This window comes from Ascaphus truei, chromosome 22 (genome assembly GCF_040206685.1).
Source record: "Ascaphus truei isolate aAscTru1 chromosome 22, aAscTru1.hap1, whole genome shotgun sequence".
Classification (NCBI taxonomy): Eukaryota; Metazoa; Chordata; class Amphibia; order Anura; family Ascaphidae; genus Ascaphus; species Ascaphus truei.
The window spans coordinates 5003896-5026969 of NC_134504.1; the positions used below are offsets into that span (position 1 = coordinate 5003896).

Below are 23074 nucleotides of genomic sequence, written 5' to 3' on the forward strand. Positions count from 1 at the left end.
ACCTTGTGGCTATGCTCTGTAATACCACTCAAGAGGGAGTAAAAATTGCACAATTTGTGTAGGGTGAGATTGATGGCAGCCCAGCTGTGATGGATTACATTTGGCAAAAGTGCATAATTGACACAACAAATAAATGCGTATTTCCCAAGATAACATGTACATAAAACTCCTCCTATTGTTCCATATAACCTCCCCTATAACTCCTATTGCCCCATACAATGTCTTGTATATAATTTATCTATTTTATTTAAAAAAGGGCGAAGGGTGGGGAGGGGGTGGGGGGGCGAAGGGCGGGGGGCAAAAGGCGGGGGTGGGGGTCGAAGGGCAGGGAGGAGGTGGGGGTCAAAGGGCGGGGAGGGGGTGGGGGGGCGAAGGGCGGGGAGGGGGTGGGGGGGCGAAGGGCGGGGAGGGGGTGGGGGTGGCGAAGGGCGGGGACGGGGTGGGGGGCGAAGGGCGGGGAGGCGAAGGGCAGAGAGGAGGTGGGGGGGGTGAAGGGCGGGGAGGGGGGGCGAAGGACGGGAGGGGGGGCGATGGGCGGGGAGGGGGTGGGGGGGGCGAAGGGCGGGGAGGGGGCGAAGGGCGGGGAGGGGGTGGTGGGGCCGAAGGGCGGGGAGGGGGTGGCGAAGGGCGGGGAGGGGGTGGGGGGGGCGAAGGGCGGGGAGGGGGTGGGGGGGGCAAAGGGCAAGGAGGGGGTGGGGGGGCAAAGGGCGGGGAGGGGGTGGGGGGCAAAGGGCGGGGAGGGGGTGGGGGATGAAGGGCGGGGAGGCGAAGGGCGGGGAGGGGGTGGAGGGGCGAAGGGCGGGGAGGGGGTGGGGGCGAAGGGCGGGGAGGGGGTGGGAGGCGAAGGGCAGGGTTAGGGGGGGTGAAGGGCAGGGGTAGGGGGGGTGAAGGGCAGGGGTAGGGGGGGGTGAAGGGCAGGGTGTGGGGGGGGGTGAAGGGCAGGGGGGTGGGGGGGTGAAGGGCAGGGGGTGGGGGGGGTGAAGGGCAGGGGAGGGGTGGAGGGCAGGCGTGGGGGGGGGGGGGTAGAGGGCAGGGGTAAGGGGGTGAAGGGCAGGGGGGGATGAAGGGCAGGGGTAGGGATGAAGGGCAGGGGTAGGGGGATGAAGGGCAAGGGTAGGGGGGGTGAAGGGCAGGGGTAGGGGTGAAGGGCAGGGGTAGGGGGAGTGAAGGGCAGGGGTATGGGGGGGGTGAAGGGCAGGGTTAGGGGGGGTGAAGGGCAGGGGTAGGGGGGTGAAGGGCAGGGGTAGGGTGAAGGGCAGGGGTAGGAGGGGTGAAGGGCAGGGGTAGGGGGGGTGAAGGGCAGGGGTAGGGGTGAAAGTGAGGCACAAATTGTTGGCAGGAGTAAAATGTCCCTCTCCACACACACACACACACGACGGGAGTGAGAGGTGGTGGACATACATACATACAACGGTTTGAGAAATATATAGATAGACTAGCTGAGAGACCCGGCGTTGCCCGGGATGTGAACCCTGAATAATTATGTGTTAATGTTGTATAATAATGTGTAGTGAAAAATTGTAATTTCATGTAAATGTTATGTAATCTTTTTCCTAAGTGTGTTTGTAAAGCAACAACAGTACAAAGAACATATATGTGAGCACAATGTTGCAAAGTGTATGTTACTTGTTACGGTTGTTAGTTTAAAAAATGTTCTTCTTGGAAACCCTGTGTGAAAGATGGGTAGCTCCATTGTTGAGAGTAGTGTCTTTCACGTCACCTGTAAGTGTGTGTTGGCGAAATGGTTGTTAACAAAAGATGAGTGCACTACAGTGAGTGTGTTTGTGGTTGCTTGAAGTTGCTAGTAGAATAGCTTGAGGTGAGGCAAATGTAAGGCTTGTTTGTAAACCACATTTTTGGTAGTTCCACTTGGAGCAAAGATGTACAATTCTTTGGGTGATCCAACTGTAGAGCACGTAACATATAACTGGCCGTGGGAGAAACATGGTGATTCTAAGTTGATACCAGTGCACTTGATTGACTGTCCTTGTGCTTTGTTGATAGTGATAGCAAAAGCTAGTCTGATGTGGAACTGTAGCCGTTTGAAAGTAAAAGGCATGTCTGTTGGAATGAGTGGAATGCGGGGCATGAAGACATCTTGGCCTTTGGTGTTGCCGGTTAAGATAGTAGCTTCAATCAGGTTGGGCATCAATGTTTTGATGCACAGTCTGGTTCCATTACAAAGGTTAGGTGTGTGTAGGTTGCGAAGTAGCATGATGGGTGCTCCATCTTTCAGCCGAAGGTGATGTGGTGGCATTCCAGATGGTTCCAGGGAGTGTAGGAATTCGGTTGGATAGTTGACGGCTTCATCGGTATCCACAACTGTATCGATGGAGTTGTATTGAGTAATTGTGTGGGGAAGAATATCTTGAATTTGATGATTTAGGTCATTGACAGAAGTATGTTTGGCAGCAAGGATGGCTCTTTCACACAGCCACTGGTGATTTGTGTAATTGTGTAAGAGATTTGGATAGACGTGATGTATGAGATCTTCAAGTGATGTCATCATGTTACAAAAATGTGTGGGAAAAGCAATTTCACCTGATGTCAAGTCAGTAGGTAACGTACCTTCACCAATTTGAAGAAGGGTGTCTGCAAAAGCTTGGTCATTTGAGTGTCCGAGAAGTTGGACTCGCATATTGGTTAATGGGAAATGTTTGACATGTCTCCATAAAATAGAGGATTTGAGGCATGCATGAAGTTCGTCTGCTGGTGTGGATCTTGGTATGACTGGAAGTGTTTGTCTGAAATCACCAGCTAAAAGAATGACAGCTCCGCCCATGATTTGTTTATTGTTCCGCAAGTCTTGCAAGGTTCTATTAAGGGCTTCAAGTGCTTTTTTATGTGCCATGGTACATTCATCCCAAACAATAAGTTTGCAAATTTGAAGAACAGGTGCTTGTCCAGATGTTTTTGTAATATTACATGTTGGTTTTTCTTCATGAGCAATGTTTAGCGGTAATTTAAGAGCTGAGTGCACAGTTCGTCCTCCATCCATAAGAGTGGCTGCAATGCCAGATGATGCAAGTGCAAGTGCAACATCATTGTGCATTCTGATTTCGGCGAGGAGTAAATTGATGAGAAATGTTTTGCCGGTTCCACCTGGAGCATCAAGAAAGAGTATTGCACCTTGTCCATTGGTGATGTGCTCCATGATGTTCTCGTAGGTGGTAAGTTGTTGTGCAATTAACATTGGTTTTCTTGTTGCAACATATTGTTGTAGAAGTGAAATATTGTATTGTTTCTCTCGCATAAGGTCTGTATTGAGTACATCGTGATGATGACGTTGTGGAGCTTGTAGACCTAATTGAAGTAGTGTTTTGTTATTGATAGATAGACATGTATCTTCTACCAATATGAGCACCTCGTTGAAAAGCTCTGGTGAAAACTGAACATTGAGTGATGGATTGTCTCTCTGTGCTTTGGCAAGTATATCCTCACTCATGCTCTCTCGATATATGTCCCATAGAGTGTTGGGGTTTGATGGGTTGCAGGTGGTAAGGATAATGGCAAAAAGATTGCGAATTTGGCCTGGCAAAGACTGTAATGCAGCTTCGGCTAACGTAGTATTCCAGTGTTGATCATCCTCTAGTAAGCCAAGCTTTTGGCAAGCTTCTCGATAAGTTTCACAGAGTTGACCGGTGACAGTTTTAAGAGCTTCAAATTAAGTTGGCCCTGGAATGGTATGAAGTAGCATTCGGAGAAAGAAGCATTCGGCGTTGTTTGGGTGAACTGTGTAGACACGCCCTAAGGCTTCACTTGCAAGGGCATCTGTTCCTGGAACAGCTACTGTATACCCTGCTTTCTTTTCTTGAACTGTTTAGTGGATGCATTCCAAGTGTAATATCGTGGAGTTTCTGGATAAAGCAATGTCCTTGCAAAAGAGTCGTGTTGACATAATTGAAAGAAGGCAGTTAAAGTTGTGTTTGGTGGTTGAGCAGCAACTGCCTCTGTGTTGTGAGGTGTGAAGTATACTCTCTGTCCGTTTCTAAATAAACAGTGAGGTGAGCAACGGTTGGGTGTCGTTCGTGAATGGGAAAAGCAAAAATCCTCCAAACGGCTTCATTACTACTTATATATCTTCCCAGCTGGAAGAGCGTCACTTCGTCCCGGATGTGTTCATTTGTGATTCCGAAAATGGCCATGTCGCTTCCCTTGTTGACATACTTGCAAATGTATTTAATTGATTTAACCGAATTACAGTATTCGACATTAATGTGTGCGTTATAAATTTTACAAAGAAGTGGACAATATGGAACAACCCATTTGTTGTCGACTTGGATGTGTTTGTTGCCTCGAATAGTCAGTGTTGCTGTGTATCCACCGTCTGTGGGAGCGCGTCGTCGATATTGAGGATATCCATCATCTCTGCAATGAATGGTTTTGGATATTTTTTTGTGCATTTAACGTCTTTCATACATGGTGCGTGAATATTAATGTTTCCACATGGGCCATGAATCATATTTTTGGTGACTATTGCAAATAGTATTGGGTCTTCTTCTGGATTTGGCAACACTGCTGAAATAACGTTATCGATGTCTATGGGATGTAGTTTGTCTTTGAGCCATATAAGAATATGAGCATGTGGAAGGCCTCTTTTCTGCCACTCAATTGAGTACATCCAGCATCGTGTTTGTCCAAAGATATAACTCTTCGTGATGATGTAAATTAATGTGAGTAGTTTTTGTCTAAATACTCTGGCGATTAAGTCGTGTCGATCGCTGTGTGCCTGCCCTTCCCCAAGTTCTTGTTTTATTTCTGTCCAAGCTGGATTACATGTAAAGGTAATAAAGAAGTCTGGTCATCCATATGCTCTAACATATGCCATAGCGTCTTGAGCATATTCGTGCATGTGTCGAGGACTTCCTGTGAATGTTGCAGGTAGAATTAACATTTTGCCTATGTTGTTAACGTGACCATCGTTGCCAACATCATCCCTGAGATGTATGTATTGATCAACGCGAAGTTGTTTTTGATGTAAACGTATGTATAGAAGACGCTCACTTTCAATTTTAGCATACATGTCCACAATAAACTGATGAAAGAGTTGTCGACAATGTAAAATGTGGTTTTGTGATGCATCTCGTATCATTAATCTGTAAGCGTAGAAGTCCATAGCGGAGACAGTTTTGTTTGTGTTTGCCTTTGAAGTTGGGTCTACTTGCATGATGTTGAAGTGATAGCCATCGTCACCGTTCCAAAGTATGAGAGGGTATTGAAGTGCATCATATGAGCGATGTGTTTCACAAATGCGTGTGAGTGAATGACCGCGCCGCTGAAGAATGATGTCCCGTCTATCAAATTGTTCCCCCGCTATAACAATAGCGACTTCGTTGATTTGAGGAGCATTAAAGCGACGTTCATATTGAGCCACTGGTGTTTTGTCCGCTCTGATAATGACTTTATAGTCATCCGTTGGCATGCGTTCAAGTGATGTTTTGAATGTGTTAATGAGATGGTTGTGTTCATGTAACATCCTTTGTAAGGATATGACAATATCACGTCTTGTATCGAGTATCCTATGGCATCGTTGATCAGCTTCTTGTTGTTCATCACCCATGAAGTAAATTTGCAAGAATTGTGGATCTTGGTCTGGTAATGGGAGCAGAGAGCCGGCCCTGTGGTAAACTTGGCCTTGTACTTTGAAAGTACTTTTAAATCCTATTTGTTCCACTATAGATGTAGCACCAAAGGATGTCATTTGGAAACAGGAGTTGTATTTGCGTATGTTTTGTAGGAAATGTTTAGATTCTGAAGTCGTCCCTGACATGTAGTAAAGAAGTGGATTTGGGGGTGAGTGTAGAGGTGGTAGTTGCACTTTGCCATTGCTGCAGCACAGTCCTGGTGCTTCCTTGCGGAATTTCTTTGCTTGACAGTAGCGACATATAGTGTCCATGTGTCCAATGTTGACATTTGGATGTTGCTGGTACAGTATGTGTGGATTATATAGGAAAGCAGCGCGTAGCAAAGTGTAATGTGTTGAATGCGTTAATGTAGTATGTGTGTGCTGTTGCTGTTGTAGTGTGTCTGTTGTTGTATTTTGTTGTGCTCTTGATGTGCACCGTATTGTTCTCTCTTTTGCCAGGCGTGCCTCATGCTGTTGTGTAGTCTCTGCGGCTTGTGATCTTGTAGCACGTTGTTGGTCTTTTGCAAGGCGTGCCTCATGCTGTTGTGTAGTCTCTGCGGCTTGTGATCTTGTAGCACGTTGTTGGTCTTTTGCCAGGCGTGCCTCATGCTGTTGTGTAGTCTCTGCGGCTTGTGATCTTGTAGCACGTTGTTGGTCTTTTGCAAGGCGTGCCTCATGCTGTTGTGTAGTCTCTGCGTCTCGTGATGTTCTAGCACGTTGTTGTTGTTTTGCAAGGCATGCCTCATGCTGTTGTGTAGTGTGTGCGGCTGTTGATGTTGTGGCTGTGTCTCTGTGTTTTTGTTGGCGTTGTTGTCGTTCTGTTGCTCTTCTGACTCTGGCTCTGTCTCTTTGTTGTGCAAGGCGTGTATGGCGCTCTACTGTTTGATTAGCAGGTGATGTTGTGTGTGTGTGTTGATGAAGTGTTGTGTTAGGATGCTGTGTGTTTCTTTGTCCCTTTGATGTACTTGGTGTGTGTGTATTATATGTTAGTAGTGTGTGATGTTGGTGTGTGCTATCTGTTGGTGTTGATGTTGTGGTTGGGAGTATTTGTTGGTGAGCTATTGTGTCATGCGTTGTGAGTTGTTTTTTTTTATTGTGTGCGGGCAGTTGAATTTGTGTGAAATCGTTGTCTGCATTGTGTGGGGTAGTACACATCGTGGATGTGTGTGTGCGTGTGACCTGTAGTGTCAGGGTGTGTATGTTTTGTTTTGCGTAGGTGTTTTTTGGAAGGCATGTTTTGTGTTGGCAAGATGTGTTGTTTGCGTAGAGGTTTTGATGTGCGGTAGTGTAGGTTGTGTGTCACTTGTGGTGTGTTGTAAAAAGTAGGCGGTGTGAGTGTGTGTGTTGCGTTAGGCGTGGTGTGTGATCTTAGATTAGTTGTTGCAGTGCATGTGTGTTTAGTATACTTCCTGATGTTGTTGGTTGAAGGGTCAATTGATCCAATTGTTGTGTTCTGTGTTTTGGGTACAGCGTTCTGGTGTGGAGGTGTTCAAGGCATCAGGCGGTGGTCTGTGAAAGGTTTGTAAATGGGTTAAGTGTGACAGTCTTGAGGGGTGTTTTGTGTTTGTTGTGTGTGTGTGAATGTTGTGTGTGTGTTTGAATGTTGTGTGTCTGGGTGTGTGTTGGTTGTGTGTGTGGCAGAATAGTGTGTATATGTGTGTTGTGTTTTTGTGGTGTGTGTGATTGTTGTTTGTGTGTGTGTGGGGTGGGTGAGTGTGGGGTGTGTGGGTGAGTGTGGGGTGTGTGGTTGAGTGTGGGGTGTGTGGTTGAGTGTGTGTTGGGTGAGTGTGGGGTTTGTGTGTGTGGGTGAGTGTGGGTGAGTGAGTGTGGGTGAGTGTTGGGTGTGTGGGTGAGTGAGTGGTGTGTCTGTGTGATTGAGTGGTGTGTGAGTGGTGGTTGGTTGTTGGCTGTGTGGGTGTATGTGTGAGTGTTGCGTGTTTTGGTGTCTCAGTGGAGTGTGTGTGTGTGGTTGATTGGTGTGTGTGGTTGATTGGTGTGTGTGTGTGTATGTTGTAGTGCTGGTTATGTGTTTTGTGGAGTAGTGTGTGTGTGTGTGGTTGCTGTAGTATTGGTTGTGTGTGTGGGTGAGTGTTGTGTGTGTATGTGATGAATGTTTGTGCAGCAAATGACAGAGCATTTTGTTTGTAATGTATTTTATTTAATTTTTAAAATACACATTATTATACAACATTCACACCTAATTATTGTCTGTTCACATCTCGGGCAACGCCGGGTTTGTCAGCTATTTTTTTTTAAGCGAAGAGCCGATTGTCTGTGTGAGGTGTGTTGAGAGTGGAGGGGGTGTTTTGGTGTGCATGTTTGGGGTGTGGCTTTGCGTTGTACGGGGGTGGTGTTTCAGGTGCAAGGGCAGGGGGGGCATACACGTGGCAATCTGCATTGTCTTGAGTGTAGTGTGTGTGGCACGACATTGAAGGTACGGTGTGTTTCCAGCGTAGAGGGTGTTGTGGGGGTAGGGTAGTGTTCACTTGTTGTTGTGTGTGGCGTATCAGCACAGGAGGGTTGGGTGTGTGTGAGTGGGTGTTGTGTGTGTGAGTGACTGTTGTGTGAGTGTTCTGTGGGGTGTGTTGAGTGTTTGTGCAAGAAATGACACACGTCTCAATTTGCATTGTGTTTCGAATAGTTTTTATTGCACCGAAGAGCTGAGTTCTTGTGGGAGGTGTGGTGCCAGCGGAGGGTGTGTGTTGTTGCGCACGTTTGGGGGGGTGGGTGGTTGAGGTGCAAGGGGAGGGGGGCCCAGACCTGTCAATCTGCATTGTGGTGAGTGTAGTGTGGCTGGCAGGATGGTGAAGGGGAGGTGTGTTTCCTGCGGCGAGGGTATGTTGGGGTGTTTTGGCGTCCGTGAGGGTGTGTGTTGAGGCGTTGTGTAGGGGAGGTGTGTTGAATATGCCGCAGAAGTCCGTTGTGTGTTGCGGTGTTTGTGTGGTGGGGGGTAGGTAGGGGTGTGTAGAAGTGTTGTTTTGTGTGGCGTATTAGCACAGGAGGGTTGGGTGTGTGTCAGTCCATGTTGCGTGCCTGAGGCTGAGTGTGTGTACGTGGGTCGTGGCTGAGGGTGTGTGTGCGGTGGGTGGCTGAGGGCGTGTGGCGTGGCTGAGGGCGTGTGGCGTGGCTGAGGGCGTGTGGCGTGGCTGAGGGCATGTGTGTGTGTGTGCGTGGCGCATGGCTGATGGCGTGTGGGTGGCTGTTGGGTGTGTGGCTGAGTGTTGTGTGTGTTTGTGTGTAAGTGACACTGTGAGTCTATATTGTTTTGGCAAGCAGACATGTGGCAGGACGTGTTGTTGAATGGAAATCAGTGCTATCTTATATTGTGAAGCAGTGATGTGGCAGGAGGGTGAAGGTGACCTGTGTGGCCCCCGGAGGGGGGTTGTTGTGTCCTAGGGGAGGTGTTGGTGAGTTTGTGGTCTAGATGGGTGGGGGGGGGGTGTTATACGTAGGGGTGGGGGTTGTGGGCCAAAGGAGTGTGTGGGGAAGGGTGGGTTGCGGGAGTTTTTTTTGGGGGGGGGGGAGTTGTGGGCCACGGGAGTGTTTGGTGGGGGAGGGGTTGTGGGCCACGGGAGGGTTTTGGTGGGGGGTGCGGGCCACGGGAGTGTTTTGTGGGTGGCGGCCGGGCTACAGGAGGGCTTTGGTCGTCCGGCGAAGCACTGATGTGTGAGGAGGCTGCAGGTGAGGTGTGTGGCCCCCGGAGAGGTGTTCTTGCGTCCTACGGGAGGTGTTGGTGATTTTGCGGGATATGTGCGGCTTTGGGGGAGGTGCGGGTCAGGTTGTGGGCCACGGGAGTGTTTTGGGTGGGGTGCGGGCCACGGGAGTGTTTTGGGTGGGGTGCGGGCTACGGGAGTGTTTTGTGGTTGCGGCCTGGGCCAGGGGAGGGTGTTTGCGGGCTACGGGAGGGTTTTCGCTCCACGGTAGTGGTTGTGGTGTGTTGCGGGCTACGTGAGACTGTGGTGGTGGGGTGGGGGGGCTTGCGGGGTAGGTGAGGGTGTGTTGCGGCCTCTGGAGGGGGCGGGGGAGTGTGTTGAGTGATAGTGGAGGAGATGCGGGCGTTGTCCAGTGGCGAGGAGGTGATGTTGCGCTGAAAGTGAGTAGCAGAGTGATGGAGGGGGTGTCGTGTTTTGGCGGTGAACGTGCGGTCCGGCGTGGTTGTGTTGAGGTGAAGGAGAGGGGTGTTGGCAGGGTAGGCAGGAGTGTGTGCGGGTGGTAGAGGGGCTGCGGTACCGGGAGAGGTGTGGCGTGCGGTCGTGGTCTGCATTGGTGGGGGGGTGAGGGGGGAGTTGTTAAGAGGCGGTGGCTGTCGGTGTGCGCTCCGTGAGCGTGCGGTGTGTGCAAGTGATCCTGCACTTTTGGTGAAAACAATATATATAGAGAAGAGTCTGTACCTGATTCCGCAGTTGTTTTGGTGGTAGCATCCGGTGAGGGTTTTCTGCGTTGAGAGGTGAGAGCTGTGAAGCGTCGTCTCCCAGAGCAGTGAGGGTTAGGTGCTGTGAAGCGTTCCCAAAGCTCAGTGAGGGCTGGGAGAGTGAGGCAGTGGTGTAGGTGTGTTGGCCGCAGGCCAATGAGAGGTGTGCGGGGGCGGGCGGGCCAAGGAAGCCATCTCATTGGCCTGAGGCGGAGTGACGGGCCAAAGGTCCAATGTGATTGCCCCTAGGGACAGGGAACACAGTACAGACAGGGAGATATACATACAACGGTTTGAGAAATATATTATAGATAGATAGGCGTATGTAACAGTTACAGACCAGATTAAAATGTGAGACAGTTTTAGTTTTGAAAGAACTTAGACTGGTGGTGGATGTGAGAGTCTCCGGCAGACTGTTCCAGTTTTGGGGTGCACAGTAACAGAAGGAGCGGCCGGATACTTTGTTGAGCCTTGGGACTGTGAACAGTCTTTTGGAGTCAGATCTCAGGTGATAGGTGCTGCATGTGGTAGGGGTGAGGAGCTTGTTCAGATAGCTGGGTAGCTTGCCCAGAAAGTATTTGAAGGCAAGACAGGAAAGGTGAACTTTGCGCCTAGACTCAAGTGATGACCAATTTCGCAGTGATGTGTGTTGTAGTTGCATTGGAGAACAAAACAGCATATATATATATATATATATACACTGTTTTTCCCATTGCTCACAATCAATTCCCTTTACACTTTAATAACAACTAGCTGATATACCCGGCGTTGCCCAAGATGTAATTTTGGGGGGGCGAGCGACAGGATTGGGCTTCCCCCCTTGACGACAGCTAGGTGTGTGACTGAGTTGACTGAGTGGGTGGGTGACACTTGACTGAGTGGGTGGGTCGGTGACTGGGTGACTTTGGGTCGGTGGGTGGGTTGGTGACTGGGTGATTTTTTTTGGATCGGTGGGTGGGTCGGTGACTGGGTGACTTTTTTTTGATCGGTGGGTGGGTCGGTGACTGGGTGACTTTTTTTTGGTCGGTGGGTGGGTCGGTGACTGGATGACTTTTTCTGGGTCAGTGACTGGGTTCGGTGACTGGGTTGGGTGGGTCGGTGGGTGACTGAGTGGGTTTTGGCTGGTCAGTGACTGGGTCGGTGAGTGGGTAGGCGGGGTCGGTGACTGACTGGGTGGGTGGTTTTGGGTGACTGACTGGGTGGGTGACTGACTGACTGACTGGGTGGGTGACTGACTGACTGGGTGGGTGACTGACTGGGTGGGTGACTGACTGACTGGGTGGGTGACTGACTGGGTGGGTGAATGGGTGGGTTGGGTGAATGGGTGGGTGAATGGGTTGACTGGGTGGGTGGGTGAATGGGTGGGTTGACTGGGTGGGGTGAATGGGTGGGTAGGTGGGTTGAATGGGTGGGTTGAATGGGTGGGTTGAATGGGTGGGTTGACTGGATGGTTGACTGAGTTAGTGGGTGACTGAGTGGGTGACTGACTGGGTGACTGACTGACTGGGTGGGTGACTGACTGGGTGGGTGGGTGACTGACTGGGTGGGTGACTGAGTGACTGGGTGAGTGACTGACTTAGTGACTGGGTGGGTGACTGACTGAGTGACTGGGTGGGTGACTGACTGAGTGACTGGGTGGGTGACTGACTGAGTGACTGGGTGGGTGACTGACTGAGTGACTGGGTGGGTGAGTGACTGGGTGGGTGTGTGGGTGAGTGACTGGGTGGGTGTGTGGGTGAGTGACTGGGTGGGTGTGTGGGTGAGTGTGTTGGTGGCTGACTGGGTGGGTGTGTGGGTGACTGGGTGGGTGTGTGGGTGAGTGACTGGGTGGGTGTGTGGTTGAGTGACTGGGTGGGTGTGTGGGTGACTGGGTGGGTGGGAGACTTACCTTGACCGGGTGGTGGTTCCTGGCGGCAGACGGTTCCCCTCCTGGCACTGATATCCCCGAGGCATCTGGCTGGGGCAGGGGGTGGGTTCGGAAAGTTGGCGGGGGGGGCGGGGGGCAAGAGTGGCAGGAGACCCGCGCCATGCTTCCCCTCCGTTCCTCGTTGGGAGCAAGGGGGAGGAGGCTGGAGTTTGCGGCTGGGGAAGGAGGGCCGCGCCGCCTTCCCCTCCGTCCGGGAGCCGGTGCATGGGAGGGTGAGTGCAGGAGACCCGCGCCGCGTTTCCCCTCCTTTCCTCGTTGGGAGCGAGGGGGGAGGAGCCTGGAGTTTGCTGCTGAGCAGGAGGGCCGCGCCGCACTTCCCCTCCGCCTGGGAGCCGGTGCGCGGCGGCGCACATGGTGGGGATGTTGCGGAGCGTCCGGGTTTGGGTAAGGGGGGGGGAGTGGTATTTGTGCCTGAGGGGGGAGAGTGACGGCCACCAGGAGGGGTGAAGGTGAGCTGCAGTCCGACGGGGCCAGATAATCCACGGGGGCGAGTGACGGGTGTGTGTGTGTGGGGGGGGGGGGGTGTTGTGTGTCAGAGGCGCACGTGGTCACGGTGTGAGGAGAGTGTGCGTGTGTGCCTCTCCTCCCTGCCTGGCCCGCAGGCCAATGAGCTGTCCAGCTGACACACACACACAAACATTATTTGAGACTTATAGATATAGATAGGTTAGCACTACATTTGTTCTGTGTTTCAGGCAATAATACTTATTTACTCAGCACACAATAAAGACTTTCTGTGCCAATCATAACTGCAGACACACGGCGTAAGTGTCTGCGAGACGCGTAACAACGAGGAAGAGGTTCGGGTTTCATGCCAAGAAAAAGTAGCCTGCTTCCTTCCCGGCAGCGCTACTGTGCAAGAAAAGTACCTCACGGAGTTACTGTACGTTCTCCTTCACCACTTAGAGTGTAAGCTCTGCGGGGCAGGGACTCCTTTTACTAATGTAACTTTTATGTCTGAAGCGCTTCTTCCCATGACGTGTTATATTATCATGTTACTGCGGTGACGCGCTGCGTACATGGACGGGGCTATATATGTGTCTACATATGTGTGTGTGTGTGTGTATATACACACGTACTGCACTTTGAATACACTGTACACACACATGCACTTTTACACACGCACATTATACTAATCTCCGGGAATAACAGTCCAGGGTTCGTATTCTAGGCATAAAGTCCCCTCCGTGGGCGCGCCTGTTATAACCAACCTTCTAAACGTGTGACGTGCGTCTCCCTTCCTGAGCTCGCTGCCAGATGGGCGGGATATCCCTGCTTCAGCACAGGTGGCTCAATCGGTCCCTGCTTCAGCACAGGCGGCTCAATCGGTCCCTGCTTCAGCACAGGTGGCTCAATCAGTGGCTCAATCGAAGACTCAGCCACCTGTGCTGAAGCAGGGATATCCTGAAAACCTAACTTGTTGGAGGCCCTTGAGGAGTGGAGTTGCCCGCCCCTGTACCAACGCCTATATAAATAGGTCTACCTATAGCGATACATTTGCTGCTCGCGATGTTATGATGCTGTTTTGTAGATAATGCATGTGTACGTTGCAGGACTACAGCAGTTAAACTCCTCCTTATGAATAGTATGTTTCCTATGCACAGAAATAATATTTTTATTATTTACGAAACTAAAGATGTTTATGTTTTTTAACGACTTTTTCCCCCCCCTAAAAGTAAACGAAACTCTAGTTCCAAAGGCATGCCCCGGGGCTGGAGGAGCGTCTCCGTGAGAGACGCCGCGCTGAGAACACGGGCGCCAAAGAACTCATGTAAGGTCTACGGGGTGATGCTGGCAGCGCTATCCCAGACAAAAAGCAATTATTGTGTTTATTGTGTGGTATTATCTGTGTGTTTAATTATTATGGAGTTCTTATTCATACATTGGTTTCTTGTGTCCTAATGTTATCGTTAAACATACATCTTCCTATAGCGCAGGGATGCGCAAACTTTTCCCCGTGCGCACCCCTGCCTGCTCTTCTCGGCTCCTCGCGCCCCCCCCCCCCCCTGCTCGACCCCTGCGTCAAATGACACGTGGGGTCATATGACGTCACGTCGCCAAGGTAACGTGACATCACTGGTTACCAGGACGACGCGTCGCTGGAAGGGAAGGTCAGTGTATTACAGAGGCCTCACGCGGTCCCCCGACATTTAATTTAAATGCCTGGGGGGAGAGCGCGGGATCTCTATAACTGCCACGCCCCCACCCCCCCCCCCCCCAGAAAATCTAGTGCCCCCCAGTTTGCGCAAAGCTGCTCTAGGCTATTAGAGCCTATATAAAAACATCTTCTTAGGGGCCGACGAGTCGGTGTCTTTCTGAGCTTACCTAAGGCCGCGATTATAGTAACCGCGATGTCGCCACGAGAATGACTTCCACATATTCTATGAGGGCGGCCATAGCGCGCGGGAGCGCCAGCGCGATGCAGAGCGACCGCACGGCAGAATTTTCAAGCTACAAATGATTTGGAGGGTTTTCCGCATGGCGGCTGCGTCACGTGAGCGGTTAGGCCAATGAACCAGCCTTGTGACGCGTCTGCCACGCCTCCCCGCCGCACAAGCACTGTGAGCACAAATTGACCGGCGCACGTGACACCATCATGCGCTCTGTCGCGCGCGCCCACTATAAACGCGGCCTAAGGAAGACAAAGTTGAGCGAGACGCTGGAATGGAAACAGAGGTGGAAGAAGCCGAAAGAGGAACAGCCGTATTTTCAAACTGCGCTCACCTGCGACGGCAGAAGCGTTCGCGGGAAGCAACATCTCAGATTAGGAACTGTCAGCCCTGAATCAGACGCATTAAGCCAAATTCCATTCCAACTCCAGAAATAGATTTCTCAGAAGCAGGAACAGTTTCTGCAGAAACCTTCATTTTTACCCCTCACGCCACACCCCACACCCTATACACAGGGAAAGACTTTCTATTAAAAACGTGGGAGAGACAAGCACAAGAAATCAAAAGCCAATCAAAAGTCGCAAAAAAAACATAAACGTGTTTAGTTTAGTAAATAATACAAAATATTATTGCCGTGCATAGGAAAAAATGTATTCTAATGGATTTTATTATGGCCCAGCTCAAACCTATCCTATACAGACTTTGTGCTGCCTGGGAAAAGGCACGTCAAAGAAAATAGTACGTAGAAGCACTAGAGAAAGAGCTACCTGTTCGGGGAACCAACATCAAGTAATTCATGACGGGATAAACTTAAAACATAACATTTAATATACTTTGCTAAAATAAATTTGGCGCTTAAGGTAAACAAGTAAAAATACCAGTCCTAGGTGTTTAATTCATAAACCTGCCTGGTAATATAAATTCTGAGTCGGCTTCGGGAGGGAAATCACTTTTCTAAGCAACCCTTGCAAGTGAAACAAATGTGACAGTAAAATAGTATCATGTTAACAAATCACCAGTGTGTGGTTACAAGGGAATGTGTCAATGTAGTAGCTTAAAGCTGCAGTTCAGGCTGCCGTTTATTTTATTTTTTTTTAATTTATTTTTTTATCTTCAATAGTTTCATGTGGGCAATCTCTAATTACCTAAAGAGCTGCATAGCTGCCGGTCAATTCGTTCTCCGTCTATTGATCGGCAAAGTTTGGTGACATCTTTAAATATGGGGAATGTAAATCGTTGCTATAGGAACAGGCATGCTTGTTAAAATAGAATACAAGAAAATTGGTCTTTCAAAGTTGTTGTTTTTTTAAAACAGAAAATGCTAAAAGTATTTTTTCTAACTACGGAACTGATTTATTAAAAAAACCCACATGCCGGATATTGCCTGAACTGCAGCTTTAAAATATTGCCGCGTTTAAGGCTGCGCCTACATGTCGTGGTTGGCCGGGCGGCGGCGCGGGGATTCCGGCAATTTGATTTGTTCAAGGGCCGTCACGTGACGCGACGGCCCTGGAAAAATCAAATTTTGCCGGCTTCAGGTTTTTGCGACAGCGACGTCGCTTGTCGCCGCCGCCGCGTGCACTATAAGCACACGCGGCGGTGGCAATGTATTTGTTTTCGGGCGACGTTGCATCGCCGGCACTATAAGCGCGGCCTAAGGCATATCATTGCATACCCCACAATAAGCGGACAGAGGACCCTATAATCCAGCTTTGTGGCTTAGTTAGTCCCTGCAGACAATCATCTGTGCTAATTAATATTTTTTAGTAATACCGTCAACACATACTCCTGGGTGGTCAACCTTTTTAATGCCACGTTTAAGGCAGATCGTAGTATACCCCACAATCAGCCTTAAACTAATATTTGAGTTGGATATTGATAAAGTGGGGGGGACTTTATAAGAACAAATCTTCCCTAAACCCGCTGGTCAGAAAGCGCATCGCACAGCAGATGCTAATGTCAATTATAGACTACGGCACAGCACTCCAAACTCACCTTGGCAAACTACTGTAGACACCTTATACAACTCAATTTGCCGCTTTGTCCTCCAATGTAACTACAACACACATCACTGCGAAATGCTCAGAGAACTAGATTGGCCATCACTTGAGTCAAGACGCAAGGTAGATTTTTCCTGTCTTGCCTTCAAATACTTTCTGGGCAAGCTACCCGTCTATCTGAACAAGCTCCTCACCCCTACCACACGCAGCACCTATCACCTGAGATCAGACTCCAAAAGACTGCTCACGGTCCCAAGGTTCAGCAAAGTATCCGGCCGCCCCTCCTCCTCTTGCCGTGCACCCCACAACTGGAACAGTCTGCCCGAGACTCTCAAAACCGCCTCCAGTATCTGTCATTTCAAGACTTCAGCTGTCTCACGTTTTAATCTGGTCTGTAACTGTTCCATACGCCCATAACATATATTATCTCTAACTGCCCATGAAATGTCTGTAAATTGAATGTATAAGCCTTTTTATTTAATGTAACCATGTATTGTTATAACTCCGTGCCCAGGACATACGTAAAAACGAGAGGAGCATTTAATAGTTACAGGACCGTCCCACCCTGTATTATATCATTCCTTGTGTTTTGTCTCGTTTATAACCTTAAATGTTTTCTTCTTTTCCCTTTGGGTAACGGCGAAGTGCCACTTTGGCAGAAAAGCGATATATAAACACAGTTGTTATTATTGTTAACTGTCAGAGTGGCCGTAAGTAATCCTGCCAAAAAAAGGCCTTACACCTGTATGTAACATATGCCAGTGTTTGCTTAATATACTGAGGAACAAGTCGGAATAATCCAGATTTATTATTGAGTTTCTGTTTAATTTTATCTTCAAAAGATCAATTGGGTTCAATTGGCAGCTAAATCTCAGAACAACAAGTCCTGTTTCTGCAGCTCCCCACCTGCATCACCAGGCTCCCCTCCGGCTTTCAGACTTGTGCAATCAGAGTCCCCACGGCAAGAAAACACTTGATTGCAAAACACTTCTTACATTAAAGCTGCAGTTCAGTCTTTTTTTTTTTTTATTTTTTTTTATTTTTTACTTCAATAGTTTCCTGTGTGCAATCTCTAATTACCTAAAGAGCTGTATAGCTGCCGGTCAATTCGTTCTCCATGTATTGATCGGCGAAATTTGGTGACATAATTAGTGAAGGGATCTGTTTATATTCTGCTTCAGTCCGTCAGTGGAAGCTCATGAATATTCATGAGCACTCCTGCACTGACATGTGCTAGAGCGAGGGCAGGGCTGACAAAGGGGTGTGCCAGGGCTTGTGACAGGACACGAAGGGGCAGTGCCTTAGCAAATGGCTGTTAAAATAGAATACAAGAAAATTGGTCTTTCAAAGTTGTTTTTTTAAAAACAGAAAATGCTAAAAGTATTTTTTCTTACTACAGAACTGATTTATTAAAAAAAACACATGCAGGATATTGACTGAACTGCAGCTTTAAATTGGCCGGTTGTGTCGAATTGCACCTTTAAGGAGACTGTAGGCGGACGCTCGCAGAGGTATGCAAGGGAGACTGGTTATGGTGAAATTAAATAAGGCTTTTATTGCGCCTGTTTCCTTAACATCAGGAAACCATCCAAACAAGGGGTAAACAAAGATTCTATTCACTTGGGAGTATTTCTAGGGAAATACTATGCAGTCCACAACTCCCTTTAGATAAGCATGTCTCCCAGCCCCAAACATATATCTGCTTACCTTGCAGTTGGCAGCATGTTCCTCGTGCAGGCCGGGAGACGGACCCTGCAGTCATCTGGTACGGAGGGGCGGGGATCAGACGGGAGCCGGACAGAGGGCATGTGAAGGAGGGGGGGAAGCTGCAGGGAAGCAGCACGTAGCATGTGGATGGGGGGAGAGCAGCATGGGCCATGTGGAGGGGGAGTGAGCAGCACGGGGCATGTGTGGGGTCCCTCCTGCAGGCGGGAGCCCCCCCGCTGCCCTCCGCCTCGAGGTGAGGCGGTGCCGAGGAGCGTTGCAGGCGGCGCCGGGTAGGCTGGGCTTTGCTGTGAGGGGGGGTGGGAGAGTTGAGCCGGTGCCGAAGAGCGTGCGGCGAGGCCAGTGGGTATGCTGCCTCACCCGTCCGGCCGCTGCCTCACACGTCCGGCCGCTCCCACGTGGATGTGAGGCGGGAGGCAGCGTGTTGTGGCCGCTCCCCCGCTGTGTCTCGGGCGCGCGCTCCGCTCTCCCGCTGACTGTAGCGGCGCCGGGGTGTGAGCTTGGGGGGGGGGGGGAAAGAGAGAGAGAGAGAAGGCCAATGAGAGGTGTGCGGGGGCGGGCGGGCCAAGGGAGCAATCTCATTGGCCTGGCCCAAGGTCCAATCTGATTGCCGCTAGGGACACAGGGAGGGGCACAGGGAGACACATACAGACACGGACACATACAACACTTTCAGAAATATATAGTAGATGAGCAGATATAAAAAGTCTTATAAATGAAAGTCTTATCCGTTCCTTGTGGTTTGGAGAGAAAATCTTCTCTGTTCCTGCGTTGCTACCTTTTCATCAGGTTTTGTCAGCATTCAGGTTTTAGAAGTTTCCCCTGTGTCTTGCAAGCAGCCTCTTCTGGTAGACTCAAGATGTCTGTCCCCATGTCAGTCTCACAAGTTGTGAGATTCAGGCACAATCTCCCTTTCTGTTTCAAGGGCAGGCTTTTCTAAGCAACCTAATCAGGCAGGTGGTGTTTGTTAATTGACTACCAGCAGTTAACCACCACCCTGCTGGATTAGAGGCATATTTCCTGAACAGGGATAACTCCCCTGTTACAGAGACCTTGCACCTTGTTCGCACAATACCAATAAAGAAAAAGTGATTGCAAGTGTGTCCTCGCGTGACTTGCTTATTTGAGTAATCTTCTGTACTTGGCACAATTTTTAAAGTCACTTGAAAATTACAGGGAACCATTCAGGGAAGCCCGGGGAGCCCTGATCGAAAAACACTGGTCTAATATATATCCCACCATTCTTCGCCGCCATTTTTATGTAAGACGAATTATACTCTTTTTTTCATTTGATAATCTTTCAGATCTCTTAGAAACATACAGTATTTATTTATTACAAATAATAATAATAATCACTTTATTTCATATATATGTGGCGCTTTTCTTCCAATGGAACACAAAGTGCGTCACAATTTCAGTACAGTGTGTGGTACGCCGCATGAAGGAATGTTACACAGTCCCTGCCCTGAAGAGCTTACAATCTATGTTTTTGTGGTGTCTGTCTTTGACTACCTCAGCCAGGAGAGCTGTGAGGCTGTGTATGGGTATTGGGGGGGAATTGTGTGGGCCAAGGGAGGAGGGGGAAATGAGTGTGGGGAGAGGGGATAGAGGGAGCAGGATTGAGTGAGAGGGGGTAATTGAGTGATAGCAGAGGGGGGGAGGGAGTGAGAGGAGGGGGGATGAAAGAGAGGGGAGAGTGAGTGATAGCAGAGGGGGGGGAGAGTGAGTGATAGCAGAGGGGGGAGGGAATGAGAGGAGAGGGGGCAAGAGAGAGAGAGGGGTGAGTGAGTGATAGCGGAAGGGGGGAGGGAGTGAGACGAGAGAGGGGGGAAAGAGAGTGATTGAGGAAGAGACGGGGTAGCGTGAGCAACATTGGGGGGGAGAGAAATACATGTGTGAAAGGGGAGGGCTCGCTAGGCCGCCGATGGGGGCGTGTGCCAACACTCTGGGAAATCTGCTGCGGCCTTCCGTAACCCTGACCTGATACACAGCGCTGACCTGTTTACTTGGCGCCTGCCAGCATTGCGTAACCCTGACCTGATACACAGCGCTGACCTGTTTACTTGGCGCCTGCCAGCATTGCGTAACCCTGACCTGATACACAGCGCTGACCTGTTTACTTGGCGTCTGCCAGCATTCCGTAACCCTGACCTGATACACAGCGCTGACCTGTTTACTTGGCGCCTGCCAGCATTGCGTAACCCTGACCTGATACACAGCGCTGACCTGTTTACTTGGCGCCTGCCAGCATTGCGTAACCCTGACCTGATACACAGCGCTGATCTGTTTACTTGGCGTCTGCCAGCATTGCGTAACCCTGACCTGATTCACAGCGCTGATCTGTTTACTTGGCGCCTGCCAGCATTGCGTAACCCTGACCTGATACACAGCGCTGACCTGTTTACTTGGCGCCTGCCAGCATTGCGTAACCCTGACCTGATACACAGCGCTGACCTGTTTACTTGGCGCCTGCCAGCATTGCGTAACCCTGACCTGATACACAGCGCTGACCTGTTTACTTGGCGCCTGCCAGCATTGCGTAACCCTGACCTGATACACAGCGCTGACCTGTTTACTTGGCGTCTGCCAGCATTGCGTAACCCTGACCTGATACACAGCGCTGACCTGTTTACTTGGCGTCTGCCAGCATTGCGTAACCCTGACCTGATACACAGCGCTGATCTGTTTACTTGGCGCCTGCCAGCATTGCGTAACCCTGACCTGATACACAGCGCTGACCTGTTTACTTGGCGCCTGCCAGCATTGCGTAACCCTGACCTGATACACAGCGCTGACCTGTTTACTTGGCGTCTGCCAGCATTGCGTAACCCTGACCTGATACACAGCGCTGACCTGTTTACTTGGCGCCTGCCAGCATTGCGTAACCCTGACCTGATACACAGCGCTGATCTGTTTACTTGGCGCCTGCCAGCATTGCGTAACCCTGACCTGATACACAGCGCTGACCTGTTTACTTGGCGCCTGCCAGCATTGCGTAACCCTGACCTGATACACAGCGCTGACCTGTTTACTTGGCGCCTGCCAGCATTGCGTAACCCTGACCTGATACACAGCGCTGATCTGTTTACTTGGCGCCTGCCAGCATTGCGTAACCCTGACCTGATACACAGCGCTGACCTGTTTACTTGGCGTCTGCCAGCATTGCGTAACCCTGACCTGATACACAGCGCTGACCTGTTTACTTGGCGTCTGCCAGCATTGCGTAACCCTGACCTGATACACAGCGCTGACCTGTTTACTTGGCGTCTGCCAGCATTGCGTAACCCTGACCTGATACACAGCGCTGACCTGTTTACTTGGCGCCTGCCAGCATTGCGTAACCCTGACCTGATACACAGCGCTGACCTGTTTACTTGGCGCCTGCCAGCATTGCGTAACCCTGACCTGATTCACAGCGCTGATCTGTTTACTTGGCGCCTGCCAGCATTGCGTAACCCTGACCTGATACACAGCGCTGACCTGTTTACTTGGCGTCTGCCAGCATTGCGTAACCCTGACCTGATACACAGCGCTGACCTGTTTACTTGGCGTCTGCCAGCATTGCGTAACCCTGACCTGATACACAGCGCTGACCTGTTTACTTGGCGTCTGCCAGCATTGCGTAACCCTGACCTGATACACAGCGCTGACCTGTTTACTTGGCGTCTGCCAGCATTGCGTAACGCTTGTTTCTCTTTCAGAGGCACAAAGTCTGCGAGGACATTCCTGTTTACTGTTCCATCTCGACACTTCACCTGTTAACAGTTCAAGGCGGATGTTTACTTTTTGTTTCGTTTTGGCAACCTTTTTCTCCCCAAACGGTACCGTCGGAGGTCAGTTTTCACCTCTCTGGTTTAACTCTGCTCACTGATGCTTTAAACAATGTATTTTATTACTAGAAAAGGACCCCACAACCTGAACTGATACGGCTGATTCGCCCCCACTCCTTTGGTGGACCTTATATGTGAAGACATTTTTCTCCACAAAACTTATTTTGGGGGTAACATCAACAGATTCCGGCGCATTCTCCCATCTCAAACTGACAGTCACGTCTTCAAATATTTATTTTATTTTTAGTTATATATAAAAATGTGTTACCAGGAAGTAATACACTGAGAGTTACCTCTCGTTTTCAAGTATGTCCTGGGCACAGAGTTATAACAATACATGGTTACATTAAAAGAACAGAGGTTATACAGTGAATTCACAGACATTTCATGGACAGATAGAGAATTGGGTACAAGGGATAAGTGCTGGTGAGTTTCAGATTGAAATAGAACAGCTTTAAAATCATTACACATCAGCGAACGTGATTCCAGAACCACCCTCCAAAGTTGGTTACTTTAACAATCACAAGTCTTTTTACCTTCACATAAAATGTGAGTGCATATTTTGCATGTAGCATTCTACTAGTACTCACATATACAGTATTACACTATCTATGTTGTATCTGTTCCATTGAGAATATCCTGTTACCGGTGAGCCTGTACGACACTGCGAGTCCTGCCGCTGGAGACGGTATACATCATCAGAGGTGTCCTGTCAACGGAGAGTCCTCAACACCAGTGTGGTTAAACTTAGTAACCGAAATGCCCGCGTGACTTCGTAAAATGTGAGTGCAAAACTTTCTCTGCTCTGTTTTATACAACATAACACTATTGTGCGCCTTTTTCTTTTCTCTATACATTTCCGATTCTGATGAGATTGTGTGCATTTGGAACCTCCTTCCTCAACTACTCAAGTGGCCCAGAACGAACCCATTTGTTATCCGGTGCGGCACCCATCAAGGAAATTCATATACTTGGACTATAACGTATCCTTCTAGCTCAGTTTACTTGCGCTTGTTTTTTCTCCTGTTTTATTACATCAGCGAACGGAAGCAAACGGCTCACACCCTTTGGCTGTCCCAAAGGCTGTCCGCCTTTGGGACAACACAGATGTTCACAGATGGGGTGATTGAGATTGAATCTGTTGCAGCTGTGAACAAGTTCTGTG

The 23074-nt window shown here is 49.7% G+C and overlaps 2 protein-coding genes across 3 annotated transcripts in view; one reads left to right on the forward strand and one right to left on the reverse strand.

Moving 5' to 3' along the window:
* The window catches only part of UTS2R (urotensin 2 receptor), a 139484-nt gene that overhangs the window by 63558 nt on the left and 52852 nt on the right, over positions 1–23074 (reverse strand). The gene's annotated exons all lie outside the window — the stretch shown is intronic.
* LOC142472633 (uncharacterized) overlaps positions 4074–23074 on the forward strand; it is a 45870-nt gene continuing 26869 nt past the window's right edge. Inside the window, exons 1-2 of the mRNA XM_075579719.1 lie at positions 4074–4673; positions 21781–22691. The gene's annotated coding sequence lies outside the window, so the exon portion shown is untranslated. The remainder of the gene's footprint in view (positions 4674–21780; positions 22692–23074) is intronic.